Consider the following 13,903-nt stretch of genomic DNA (forward strand, 5'->3'; position numbering starts at 1 on the left):
TTTTGACTAAAAGTAACAGAAATCCTCAGCTCAAGCTGTATCTTAAAAATAGGGAATTTTATTTTATCATATAACAGAGATGAGAGGTTCAGCGACTTTCAGGTAGGATATACCTAGGCTCTGCTTCATTTCTTTCTTGATTCTGCTCGCCTCTTTGTGCTAGTGTTGACCACAGGGGTGAGCAAGGTGTCTGAGGCACATTTAGCAATGTCTAGATGAAGAGCTAGGGATGGTCTCATCTTGTGTCTCCATAGGAAGAAGAATATAGTTTCCAGAAGGCTCAGGAAAATTGTCCTCATGTTCTGTTGCCAGGAATGGACACACGCCCATTCCTGAACCAATAACTGCTGAGGGGCATGTGCGTGGTTTGAATGTGCACCTCAAAAAGCATATGTTGGAAACATAACAGTGTTGGGAGGTGGGGTCTGATGAGAGATGAGTAGGCCATGAGGGTGGCGTAAATGGGTTCATGCAGTTATTACAGGAGTGGGTTTGTTACAGAAGGGCAGGTTCAGCCCCTTGTTACTCTCTCTTTCTTTCTCTTTGCTTTTCTGCCATGTGATGCTTTCTGCCATGTTATGACAGCAAGAAGGCCCTTGCCAGTGCCTTCCCCTTGAACTTGGACTTTCAAGCCTCCAGAACTGTGAGAAATAAATTTCTGTTCATTATAAATTACACAGTCTATGGTATTCTCTTCCAGCAGCACAAAACAGACTAAACAGGCGTGGAATTGCCATGACATGTTTATTAACCAGGTGGTGGTTGGATGAATGTTGGAAAGTCAACCCTACAAAGTAGGAGATCTTCAAAACAAGGAGTTTGGGGGTGCTGGTCTAGCTCCTTGGCCTTTCCTGATTGTGCCTCAGGTTCTTCATTTGTATAACAACTCTAATAGCATCTACCTCATGAGCTGTCCTAAGGATTGAATGAGATATTTGTCCAGATGATGTTTGTTTTTCTTTTTTTTTTTTTTGAGATGGAGTTTCACTCATGTTACCCAGGCTGTAGTGCAATGGCGCGATCTCGGCTCACCGCAACCTCCGCCTCCTGGGTTCAGGCAATTCTCCTGCCTCAGCCTCCTGAGCAGCTGGGATTACAGGCACGCACCACCATGCCCAGCTAATTTTTTGTATTTTTAGTAGAGACGGGGTTTCACCATGTTGACCAGGATGGTCTCGATCTCTTGACCTCATGATCCACCCGCCTCGGCCTCCCAAAGTGCTGGGATTACAGGCTTGAGCCACCGCGCCTGGCCGATATTTGTTTTTCTTTTGGTAAGTTACCCAAATGCTACCACAAGGAAACTGGATAATTTGATAGGAAGGTTGAAAGAAGTGCCCTGTCCTCTCCCTGTGCTTAAGTGAGCATGTGACTCAGGGTAAGTCAGTTAGACTCTTTTTATGGAAATCTGAATGTTCAGCAGAGAGAGAATAACCTTTGAGAATGACTGGAGTTGATTCATCCTGTTGGGGGCAGACTGAAGAGGCCAGAGGCCAGCGCTCAGTTCCTTCTCCTCATTGTCTCAGTACTACTGTGGGTCTTGTCCTCTCTCCGTTCTGCAGGCTTCTCAATGTTTTTTTTGGTCTTAGCTTGGGTTCCCTAGAAACAGAGCCTGAGGGAAATTCTTGTCATATGATTTATTGATGTCCTCGAAAGAAATCATAAAAAAGTGAGGGAAACAGAATAGGATGGGAGAAAAAGCTAAGTAAAGATGTTATCTCAGCTGGAGTCTGGCATCCGCCTAAGAGGCTGTGGGTTATGAATGGCACATCAGAGTAAGTTCTGCCTTCGGGCAAAGTGGTTGGCTTTTAAAATATCCCATATCAATCCAATGGGAGGTGAAGGGTGAGCCCCCAGATGAGTGGACTCTTGTTGACAGAGGGCAGTTTTCTGAAGAAGGGGGCGGTTGTGCACTGTTTGTAACCAGTGCCCACAGCGGCCGGTGAAGGAGTGCCCCAAAGGTAAGAAGGATCTGGGTGAAGCACAAATAGTAACTATTAAAATTCCCAGTGTCTCCTTTTCTGCTTGAATTAGCCAGTATCAGTTTCTGTGGTTTGCGATCAAAGTGTCCTGACGAATGCATTCTGTAGGGTGCTGGGAGTTACTATTATTGCTATTATTATTATTAGCCACGACTCCCTAATTCTGCTGAGAAGGTATGTAGCTTCTACAGAATGAGGGATGAAGAGCCTGCTACAAATCTTGTGTAAAATATATAATTAGTTCAGCATCAGACTACTCTTTTTAAGGGAAAAGTTACAGGGAAAGTATGAAACGATTGGAGTTGGTTTCTCAAAATTCTACTCATTTTTAATTAGAAAGAAAAATAGAACTGCAAAAGGAGACTGAGTAAGCGTTGTCTCTGAAACAACCCCCCTCAAGTCCCCTCTCATGCATAATTTAATTAAATGGTAGAATTTATTCTTTTAAGAGGAGAGTTTATCTGTTTGAATTCTGATCAAACAGCAGCATCCTGAACCTCGTGTCCAAGGAAGAAAGAAATTGAAATATAAATTTTATTTGATGCCTGAAGTACATTATCTACTCTGCAAATATGTTATTTGAAATTTCCAAAGTTTCTCTTACCAGATATTGCTTTTTCCCCCTGTCTGTGTAATTGCATTTCATTCAGAAACACTCGACATGCCAGGCTTTCTGCTAAGCAAATTTGAAAAAGCTTAGTTGAATCACTGTGATTCAGTCTTTGATGAGCTTACAGACTAGAAAAGGAAGTCTGAACATAAATACATATCTCACAGAAGAAAGCACTACATGTACTGCTGAAGAGGGGTACAGACAAAAAGGCTACACAGGTTCAGAGGAGGTTTGGGAGACTTCCAGTGAGGGGCTTATGAAGGCATCAAGTGTTATCTGCGTGATACTGTGCATGGGCAAATGGCTGGAGTTTAGGCGTTCAGAGATGGGCCATTCACAGGGGCGGGAACAGCATCAGCAAAGACATCAAGGCAGCAAATATGTTTGGGAAGCATCAAGTGGCTTGGCTCAGCAAGTAGCCCTCTGAATATCAACATGACACTCCTGAGACACCTATGAGAATGGCTTGCTCACCAAGTGCAGGTCCAGCTGAGACACTCATGTCCACTGTCTGCTGTCTGTCATGATGGAGGACAAGCAAACATCAGGCAGGGAAAGATACAGGAGTCTAAGATCTAGGGGCAGTGCGAGGGCGGAAGAGTCTTTAGGGTTTTTCCTGAGGAGGTAACGAATTTGGCCTATGATGCAGGAGCCAAGTCAGGGATGGTTTTAACAGGAGATTTTAAGACCCAGGCAAAGTGGAGAGCGAGATGCTGGGTATTGGAAACTAGGGGGCACGATATGCTGTCCTGATAAACTCTCCTGGGACCATCTTTGGGAGATCATACTTCTAGATGTCAAGGTCTAGGATTGGCACAGAGCTACAGAACAGGTTTTAATCCCTTAAAGCTAAGATCTCTGTGGTACTGAGACCCAACATGGCAGTTCCTCCTGCAACCAACCCAGCTGACCCGCCCAGCCTTACCTAGAGGTCTATGGAGTATCCTAGGGGCTTTTCTGTTGTCAGTTGCTGAAATTGCAAACTTTACTATCTGAGCAGGCTATACAGCCTCTCTTTATCTGTTTCTCACCTGTAATGCAGGATGAATAACAAGATCTACTTCATGGAATTGTGTGGGTGAGGTAAGTTAATACATAGACACAACTTAGCATAGTGTGTGTCCATCCTTCTATTTATGTATCAACTCTAAATTCCAGTGGGGTAGCTGCAAGCCAGATGGTCCCAAGCAGGGAGTCAGAGCGATGGGACACATCTTCCAGGAACGGAGCATCCTGGGTACCACTGGAGACAGCCAGTACCACAGGCCAACCTGCCACCTGGTGCTGGAGAGCAGAGGGCCACTCCCCAGCAGAGACCTGAGGCCACACTACCATCATCACATGGAAACTCCCATCTTGAATCCAGGCATGGAATTAATATGTGCACAGGGAAGGAAAAAAATATGAGTCTTTTGCGCCCCTTTTCAGTACCATCACATCCAGAGGGCTCTTCCCTGCAGTACCAGCTCCTTTTCAACCACGTGAGGAAATGGAATGGTTTTCTTGAAAGATTCTTGTGAAGAGGAAAATCTTTTTAGAAGAGGGATGATAAAACAATAGATGGGGAAGCATCTGAAGTGGAAAGACCTTGAATAGTAAAGGATCGAGGTTTCCAGACGGTATCCTTGGGGCTGCCAGGACCAACAGAGAAGGAATGAATGTGCTGTCAAAGGAGGTTTGTCTGTTTGAGCAGCTTCAATGAGGAAGGCACTGACATCACTAAAGGGAAGTGAGAGGAGCAAGAAGCGGGGCCCAGTGATGCTTTTAGATGACTGTCTTATTGACTACGGTTGACAGGATTGCTTGCAGCCCCGAGCCTCGAATCACAGGATTTCAGAAATGCACGAGCTGAGCTGGACACTGACCTACTTCTTATGGTCCATTTTCCTCCTGAGATATTTGTCTGCTCTTGAGCTGACATATTCCTTTCCAGAGCCCTCGAGGTAACAGTACATAAAGCAAAGTGCTCACTAAATAAAAGACATCTATGCTCTCTATTATTATAAGGAATTGATATTTAAATTTTACATCTCTTCTGGCCCACTCCATGGGCATCCTAGCCCTGGGTGTTCTTTCCCTCATGTGAATGCTATCACATTTCTTGGCTGTGATGCTTATTTGTTATTGAGTCTTAACCTGTCTTACCCCATTTCTTCTGTTATTAAAAGGCATTGCTACTTTATGATTTATTTCTTTATTTTGAATGATTCACCTATTTAGATTATTTTCTCCTTAGCTTGGCTGTTGTCAGGCTGTAGGATTGTGTCTTAGGTTACTTTTTATCCCATAAGTGATCCAAGCATAAGACTTTTCCCAGACTGGGCTTGAAAACAGTTTGTCTGTTTGATTTGGTTCCTACTGGGCTGTTATCCATGTTGAACACATATCAACCTGGGAGGTCTGGTGGAGAAAAAGTCCTGTGCTGAGAGACAGGAGACCTGGTTTCTGATTCTCACATGAGCCATGAGACACAGGCCAAATCATAAGTCTCTCTATTTTATAGACTTTTCCATCTGTGAAATGATGGCAAAAAAAAAAAAGTGCCCTAACTCTTAGGATTCTTGTGAGAACACACTGGGAGCAATAAAAAGAAAAGTGCTATATAAATGCAAGATATGTTTATTCATATTGATAATTCAAAGAGAGAACTCAGACGTTCCTGATAAGGAATCATTTTCAAGTACAATTCTTGCTACCAAGTTTGCATTTACACAATTGTTTCCCTCCCTAGGTAAAACCACCTCATCTGCTGGAAACATGAACCCGTGGTTAAGCCAACCATTTAATTAACTTATAAAAGCTTTGTGGAACTCTAAAGAAAATATAATAGTAAATTGGTTTCCAAAACTTTCTAATAGGAAAACTCATTTCTTTGGTCCCATGTGGCACTGAAGTGCCAAATTGGCAAATCATGACTTTACTGTTAGATGGTTTTTTTTTTTTTTTGGTTGTTTGTTTAATTTCAGTAATGAAGTGTTGATGTAATGTTCTTTTTAAACATCAGCATTTTCTTTCTCCTACTGCTAAAGAGTCTAGGTTCTAATTCTCTCCTTTTAGTCAAGCTGCAGAAATCCAATTCAAATTTTCTCACTACCTTATGTGTACCAGATACATGTAAGGACTGGGCAATAGGGTTTATAGTGTCAACAGGGCTCAACTGGGTCAAAAGGATCTTAAGGAGCATCCAGTCAAATAGGGAAGACAAATGGTAAACAACCCATTATAATTATATCTACAATTATGCATGTAACAATTCTCTAAAGCAGTATACGAGTCAGGGTGGGTTAGCTGATATAACAAACAGCCCCAATCTCCAGTGTCTTAACATAGTAAAAGGTTATTTCTTACTCATACCCAGTCTAATATGCTTGTTCCTGGTTGGATGTCTCTCTACCAAGTGGGGACACAAAGATCCAGGCGTATTCTGTCCTCCGATGCCACCATCTTCAACTTGTGGCCTGTAAGGTCACCATGAAAAGGGATAATAGCCTGGGCAAGGCACATGGGATTCTTAGCCGTCTTAATCTGATAGTGACACACATGACCTCTGCTCATATTCCATTGGCCACATAGATCCATCTAGTTACATGGACCAGCTGAGCTGCTGGGCAGCTGCTTCTCAGCCACAATAACACTATTCAAAAGGGACACATCTCTTAGGTGGATGATTAGCTGCCTCTTCCACGAGTAACACTATTTTTACAAGTGATAAACATTGAGGGGCTAAGTAACGTACCCAAGGTCATACAGCTGGTATGTTGAGAAACCAGATTTAAACCCAGTTTGTTTGCCCCAAAGCTCATGCTCTCCTCACCCCGTCACACTAACTTCCTTACCATTACTGTGTGACAGGCTCCGGCCATGGTTGGGCTCTATCTGCATGATCTGCCCATTGAACCCGTTTTTCCTGGTTTGAGCCTCTAGAAAGCTGGTCGTGCTGCTGCCTTAACTTTTTGGACTGATTTTCGTCACAGCTCTTGGCTGTGATTGGGTCTTGCTAGTTTTCCTCAACTCTCACCTCCAGGTGCACTCTCAGCACTGGACAAAGTTTCCATCTTTGTGACACAGAAAATCAAGAAATAGGATTAGAGCTTTTACAACTGCTGTTTGAAGAAGATAGCAGCAATTTGCCTATATAACTTCAGGTACTTTTAGCTATAAAAACTAGTTGTGTCATTTTTTTTTTCAGAGTTTATAAACAAATTTATTTGTTTCTGAGAGCCATGATTTAGAACATTAAAAAGGTCCTCCTGGGAACCTAACTTGGGGGAAATGTGGCGAGAGGGCGGGACTCAGCCGCCCATGGGCATGTCACAAGATGCGCCCAGGCTCTCTGGGGTGGACTCTGCTCTGACTTCAGGCCAGAGTGTCTGCCCTGGCAGCACCTTGACAGCTGAGTGGTTAGAAGGCCATGGCTGGGGAGATTCATTTGAAATCTTTCTTCTTCTTCCTTTTCACTGGCGTAGCCTCCTCTGCTATCTCTACCGGCTTTCGCAGCTTTTTCCTCCCTCTCCTCTTTTTGGGCTTCAGGGTGAAGTCGTACAGTCCCCAGCATCCTGAGCAGAGGCCTCTGAGCTGCTCCCCCGCACTCTTCTTGGCCCCCTGCTCCTGGGCCCTGTCCCTCTTGGGATTTTCCTCCGTATGCCTCTTGGCCTTAGGCTTTGGGGAGCTCTTCACATCCTTACCTGCTGCCTCTTTGTTTCTTTTCTTCATCTTTTTTCTATCCACCTGCGTCTTGGGAAGGTCAAGCCTGGATCTGGGACCTGGGGCTTGTTCTTCAGTGCTGCCTTCCGCTGGGCAAAGTACTCCTGGATGGTGAAGGCACCAGTTGTCGTGCTTTCGTTCTCGTCTGGAGTGGAGGAACTGTCATCACCCTCAAGAGTCTTCCTACTCTGTCTTTTCCCAAAAATGCAGTCAAGATCTGTTTTGCTCCGAGATGATAGATCCTTCCCTTTTGTGAATTTCATATAGTGAACATGGTTTTTGGAGATTTTGGAATTTTCCTCAAGGCTAAAAGATTTCTTTTCCTTCTTGTCTGAGGGGTCTGCGGTTTCCTGCCCACGGCAAGTGTTCAGTTCGGCCAGAAGCTGGTTAAAATCATCCTGATGTACAATCCAGTTGTCTTCGTTATTGATGGTGGCTCCGAGTCCCAGGTGGTTATTTTTCACTTGAACTTTTATATGATCTGTGGCTCCTTGCTCCTGAGCCCCTAAACCCTTTCCTTTAGACCACCCCATCTTCTCTAGCATCCTCTGGCCAAACTTGGAATCATCATTACTCCAGGCAGTGTTCTGAGGATCCACAGCCCACTTCTCCTTCCACTGACGCTCAGCCAGCATCGACATGTCGCAGAGTCTGTGACACCGCGGCCTCTGGACCTGGGTGACTGCGGCCACTGGGCGGGCAGGAGGCTCGAGGAGAATCTGGACGCGCCTAACTCCCTCGCTGGCGGACTGCAGAGCCCGAGGCGCGTGCTGGTGACGTCAGTGGCGCGCCACTTGTATCATTTTCTGGTTCCATTTCCTCCAGGCTAGTAAGCGGTCAGTTTCAAAGAACACACAGAGCTCTAGGAATTTAGATGTAAGAGACAATTCTGGGTTTGAAAAATGGAGCCAATTCATTTTGTGAGCATAAATATGTACATGGGGCTTCAATCAGAAGAAACAGAACAGATTTGTATAATGAACTCTGCAGCTAGCTCATCCTGACTCATACACTGTTTTAAGCTTTGGATGGACCACAGCAAAGGGCTGTGCTCACATTTACCCTGCCTGTTTCAGATGTATGAAACATCAGCCCCATCCACAAAACCCTTATTACATTGAATTCCAGTCCCTATGGCTGCAAAACAAATTACCTTCAAACTTAGTTTAAATAACCATGTATTATGCTCATAGATGTGTGGGCTAATAATTCAAACTGGTAGGGATGGTTTGTATTTTTTTGTTTTTTTAATTTCTGGGGTCTCATTGAAAGACTCAGCAGCTGAGGGTTGAGATATCTGAAAGCTTATTCACGCACAAGTCTGATGGTTAATAATGGCTATTGGTTGGGGGTCTCACTTCCCCTTTACATGGACCTCTGGGTGTGTCTTTCTATGAGAGCTAGTTGGGCTTCCTTGCAAGCATGGTGGCTGGATTCCCTGGCTGGACATCTTGAGAGAAAAAAAAGAGCCAAGTAGAGGTATGTTGTCTTTTTTCAGCTGTCCTTAGAATTTATGGAGCATTGATTCTGTCACATTTTATTCATTGAGACAGTCACAAAGTTCTCCCCAGGTTTAAGGGGAGGAAAGATAGACTCTGCCTCTTGATGGGGAGTAGCAGTGTTCTGGAAGAATGAGTAGGACTTGAAACATTGCTGTGGCTATATTTGGAAAATCTAATCTGCCATACCTTGCTTTCATTTTGATCCTTAGATCTGATTTAAATATTAGCTATCATATATTTGGTGCCCATGTGCCAGGTACCTTATACTTATTAAATTTAATCCTGACCCCAACTCTGCAAAGTAGGTCATGTTATGCCTTTTATAAATTAGGAAACTGAGACCCAGAGAAGTTAACTAACTTACCCAAAGACACAGAGCTAGCAAATGATAAAGTTAAGTTGCAAGACCAAGCCTGACCCACTCCAAATCTCATACTTTCCCCCACAGTTCCTATATGATTCCCAATGGGGATGACTCATTCCTTTAATGAAAGGAAAGTTTGGCTGGGGAAGATTGGAGTGGTGGAGATGGGGTAAAGGGAAGTTCAGACACTTCGAATTAATGGTAATTTCCATGAAGGTGCTTGTTCTAATAATTTCCACCTTCCCAAGTCTACATATACTTAGAGCCCATCAAGTCAAGCTGATGTAATTTAAAACCCTCCCTGGTTTCCAAACAGCTGTAATACATTTACTTTGGTTCTCCAGCAAGTATAAAATATTACTCAAAGACCACAGGACTGTATAATGTTAATGGGCAATAAAATCCACCCTTCTTCAGGTGAGCCAAGGAGAAACCATGGAAAGATTTTATTAGGATGACTAAAGAGTTCTTCATTCAAATCAAGATAATTTTTTTTGCTTTGAGACAGAGTCTTGCCCTGTTGCCCAGACTGGAGTGCAGTAGCATGATACCAGCTCCCTGCAACCTCTGCCTCACGGGTTCAAGTGATTCTCCTGACTCAGCCTCCCGAGTAGCTGCGATTACAGACATGTGCCATCATGCCTGGCTAATTTTTGTATATGTAGTAGAGACAGGGTTTCACCATGTTGGCTAAGCTGGTCTTATACTTCTGCCCTCATGATATGCCTGCCTCAGCCTCCCAAAGTGCTAGGTTTACAGGTGTGAGCCACCAGGCCCAGCCTAAATCAAGATACTTTTGAGAGTAAAAAGTGACACTGTTACAAGTCATTGACCCTGACATAATTATCATTATTTTGTTACTATGTTGATATTGTAGTTGAGGTATAGCATAATGGTAAAGCATTTACCTTTTAAGAGGACGGCACAATGATTTTTTAAATATGTACACACTCATGTAATTAACTATTCTCCAGATCAAGATATAGAATACTTCAGCACACCCCTTCTCCAGCATAATTATTATTATGCCAGGACAATGACTGTAAACAAGTTCTGTCTTGGGCAAATAGGGATGTATAGTCATCGTCATCATGACCAATTCACAACCTGGCCTCTCTGGGGCTGGACAAGAAGGTGTTTATGCTCAGAAGTTATGGATTCTCAAAATCTAGATCCAGTAAAGTTTTTATTTTGGCCCAAGCCATGGCTGAAGCAGCCGAGAGGCAGGGCACCAAGTCCCTAGGCTGCACAGAGCAGGAGGGGCCTGGATCTGGCCCATGAAACCATTTTTTTCCTCCTAGGCCTCTGGGCCTGTGATGGGAGGGGCTGCTGTGAAGGTCTCTGACATGCCCTGGAGACATTTCCCCCATTGTCTTGGCGATTAACATTTGGGTTCTTGTAATTATGCAAATTTCTGCAACTGGCTTCAGTTTCTCATCAGAAAAAGGGTTTTTCTTTTTCTATCACATTATCAGGCTGCAAATTTTTTGAACTTTTATGCTCTGATTCCCTTATTAAACATAATTTCCAATTTCAAACCATATCTTTGTGAGTACATAAAACTGAATGCTTTTAACAGCACGCAAGTTACCTCTTGAACATTTTGCTGCTTAGAAATTTCTTCCACCAGATGCTGTAAATCATCTCTCTCAAGTTCAAAGTTCCACAAGTCTCTAGGGCAGGAGCAAAATGCTGTCAGTCTCTTTGCTAAAACATAGCAAGAGTCACCTTTGCTCCAGTTTCCAACAAGTTCCTCATCTTCATCTGAGACCACCTCAACCTGGACTTCATTGTCCATTTCACTATCAGCATTTTGGTTAAAGCCACTCAGCAAGTCTCTAGGAAGTTCCAAACTTTCCCACATCTTCCTGTCCTCTTCTGAGCCCTCCACACTGTTCCAGCCTCTGCCTGTTACCCATTTCCAAAGTTGCTTCCACATTTTTGGGTACCTCATTCTACCAGTACCAATTTACTGTATTAGACTGTTCTCATGCTTCTAATAAAGACATATCTGAAACTGGTTAATTTATAAAGAAAAGAGTTTTAATGGACTCATAGTTCCACTTAGCTGGGAGGTCTCACAATCATGGTGGAAGGCAAAGGAGACACAAAGGCACATCTCACATGAAAAGAACAGTATGGGAGAAACTGCCCCCATTATTCAATTATCTCCACCTGGCCCCACTCTTGACATATGGGGATTATTACAATTCGAGATGAGATTTTGGGTGGGGACACCGCCAAACCATATCACTGGTGATGTTGGTAATGGCAGCTGTGGTGGGTGGTGGTGTTAATGATGGTGGTAATATATGTATATATATTTTTAGAGAGGGTCTTCCTCTGTTGCCCAGGTTGCAGTGGAGCGTCACAATCACAGCTCACTGTAGCCTGCAACTCCTGGACTCAAATGATCCTCCTGCCTCAGCCTCCCAAATGCTGGGATTACAGGCATGAGCCACTTAACCTGGCTGATAGTGATAGTACTGATGGTGAGAGTGATGTGTTGGTGGTTCTGGCAATGGTGAGCTGTGTGATGGAGGTGGTCATGGCGGTGGTGGTGATGGTAGGTTGTATGATTGTGGTGGAGGGGAGTGAAGATGGTGGTGGTGATTAGTGGCGTTGCAGTGGTGATGGTGGGAATAGCATGTGGTATGGTAGTGGTGGTGGAAGTGGTGGTAGGTTGTGTGATGGAAGTGGAGGTGGTGGTGGTGGCACTGATCAATCACGGCTGGTGGTGAGATGGTGGTGGTGATGGTTGGTGCTGATGTTGGTCATAGTTGGTAGTGGTGAAATGCAATCGATCCTTTCTCTCCTAGGAGATCCCTGGGATTCTTTTCTAAATTATGCAGATCTTCCCAAGAGCCTTGCATGCCATAGGAGGAACAACTTCCCTAATCAAATAAAAGGTGCTTTTCCCCAGCAGGAGCTTCCCAAGCTTACATTTTCCTAGCAAGGAATTGCCCTGAAGATGTGCTCAATAGCTTTTTTGCTAAAGGAGAAGGGGAAAAAAATCCCTGGTTGCTACTTCACTACCCAATTTTTGGTTAAGTACAATCAACTATACACAGTTTTCATTCTACTTTATGGATTCAGACATCCCTTGTCAAACCCATACTTGTCCTAATAAAGTCCCTAGTGAGTGAACCTCTTCAGGTATTAAAGACCGGGGGCCTGGGCAGGATGAAACTAATGGACAACTATGTTGTAAGGGATCTGGTGCCTTATCGACCTCCCTCAGCACTCCCAGACTGAACCTGCATAACAGGCTGTCTCCTGTATCTCTGACTGTAACTCCCATCCGCCGTGTGCCAGGCACCATGCTAAGTGCTTCTTATAAAGGATCTTAATGAATTCTTAGCAAAAACGGTGTGAGGGAAGCAATATTATTCCTACTATCAAGTTGAAGAGGCCAAAACTCAGAAAGAGGAAGTAACTTGCCTAAGATCACACAGCTGACAAGTGTGTGAGTAAAAAGTGTGTGTAGGGAACGACCATACACATACTTACTGTGGCTCACCTCATTGTTACAATTCGGTTGATCACAGATTGAAACACCCAGCAAGGACATCTTCTCTTTCTTCTTCTTCTTCTTCTTTTTTTTTTTTTTTTTTTTTGAGACAAGGTCTCACTCCTGTCGCCCAAGCTGGAGTGCAGTGACGTGGTCTCGGCTCACTGCAGCCTCAACTTCCTGTGCTCAGGTCTCCCACCTCAGAATCCTCAGCAGCTGGAACTGCAGGCAACTCCTAGGCTCAAGTGATCCACCTGCCTTGGCCTCTAAAAGTGTGGAGATTATAGGTGTGATCCACACACCTGACCTCTCTTTTAAAAAAACTGTAACTTTTAAGTTCAGGGATACATATACAGGTTAGTTACATAGGTAAACTGGTGTCATGGGGGTTTGTTGTACAGATTATTTTGTCACTCAGGTATGAAGCCTAGTACCCATTAATTATTTTTTCTGATCTTCTCCCTTCTCCCACATTTCACCCTTTGATAGACCCCAGTGTGTATTTTTCTATGTGTCTATGTATTTTCCTCATTTAGCTCCCACTTATAAGTGAGAACATGTGGTATTTGGTTTTCTCTTCTTCCATTAGTTTGCCAAGGATAATGACCTCCAGCTCCATCATGTTCCTGCAAAGGACATGATCCTATTCTTTTTTATGGCTGCATAGTATTCCACAGTGTATATGTACCACACTTTTTTTTTTTTTTGTCTGTCTACCATTGATGGGTATTTAGGTTGATTCCATGTCTCTGCTATTGTGCATAGTGCTACAATGAACATAAGCATGCATGTTTCTTTATGATAGAATGCTTTATATCCTTTTGAGCATATACCCAGTAATGGAATTGCTAGGTCAAATGGTATTTCTGTTTTTAGGTCTCTGAGGAATTGCCAAATTGTCTTCCACATGGCTGACCTATTTACACTCCCACCAGCAGTATATAAGCATTTCTTTTTCTCTGCAATCTCACCAGCCAGCACCTGTTATTTTTTTACTTTTTATAATAGCCTTTCTGACTGGTGTGAGATGGTATCTCATTGTGGTTTTGATTTACATTTCTCCAGTGATCAGTCATGTTGAGCATTTTTTCATATGATTGTTGGACACATGTATGTCTTGTTTTAAATGTGTCTGTTTATGTCCTTTGCCCGCTTTTTAATGGTTTTTCTTTTCTTGTAAACTTGAGTTCCTTATAGATGCTGGATATTAGACCTTTGTCAGATGCA

The 13,903-nt window shown here is 43.5% G+C and overlaps 1 pseudogene; it reads right to left on the reverse strand.

The window, feature by feature from the left end:
- Positions 1-7,020: 7,020 nt before the first annotated feature.
- LOC108299871 lies at positions 7,021-8,076 on the reverse strand (annotated as a pseudogene).
- Between the last annotated feature and the right edge of the window lie 5,827 nt (positions 8,077-13,903).

Source organism: Cebus imitator, unplaced genomic scaffold, assembly GCF_001604975.1.
Source record: "Cebus imitator isolate Cc_AM_T3 unplaced genomic scaffold, Cebus_imitator-1.0 Scaffold24, whole genome shotgun sequence".
In the NCBI taxonomy this organism is placed as follows: Eukaryota; Metazoa; Chordata; class Mammalia; order Primates; family Cebidae; genus Cebus; species Cebus imitator.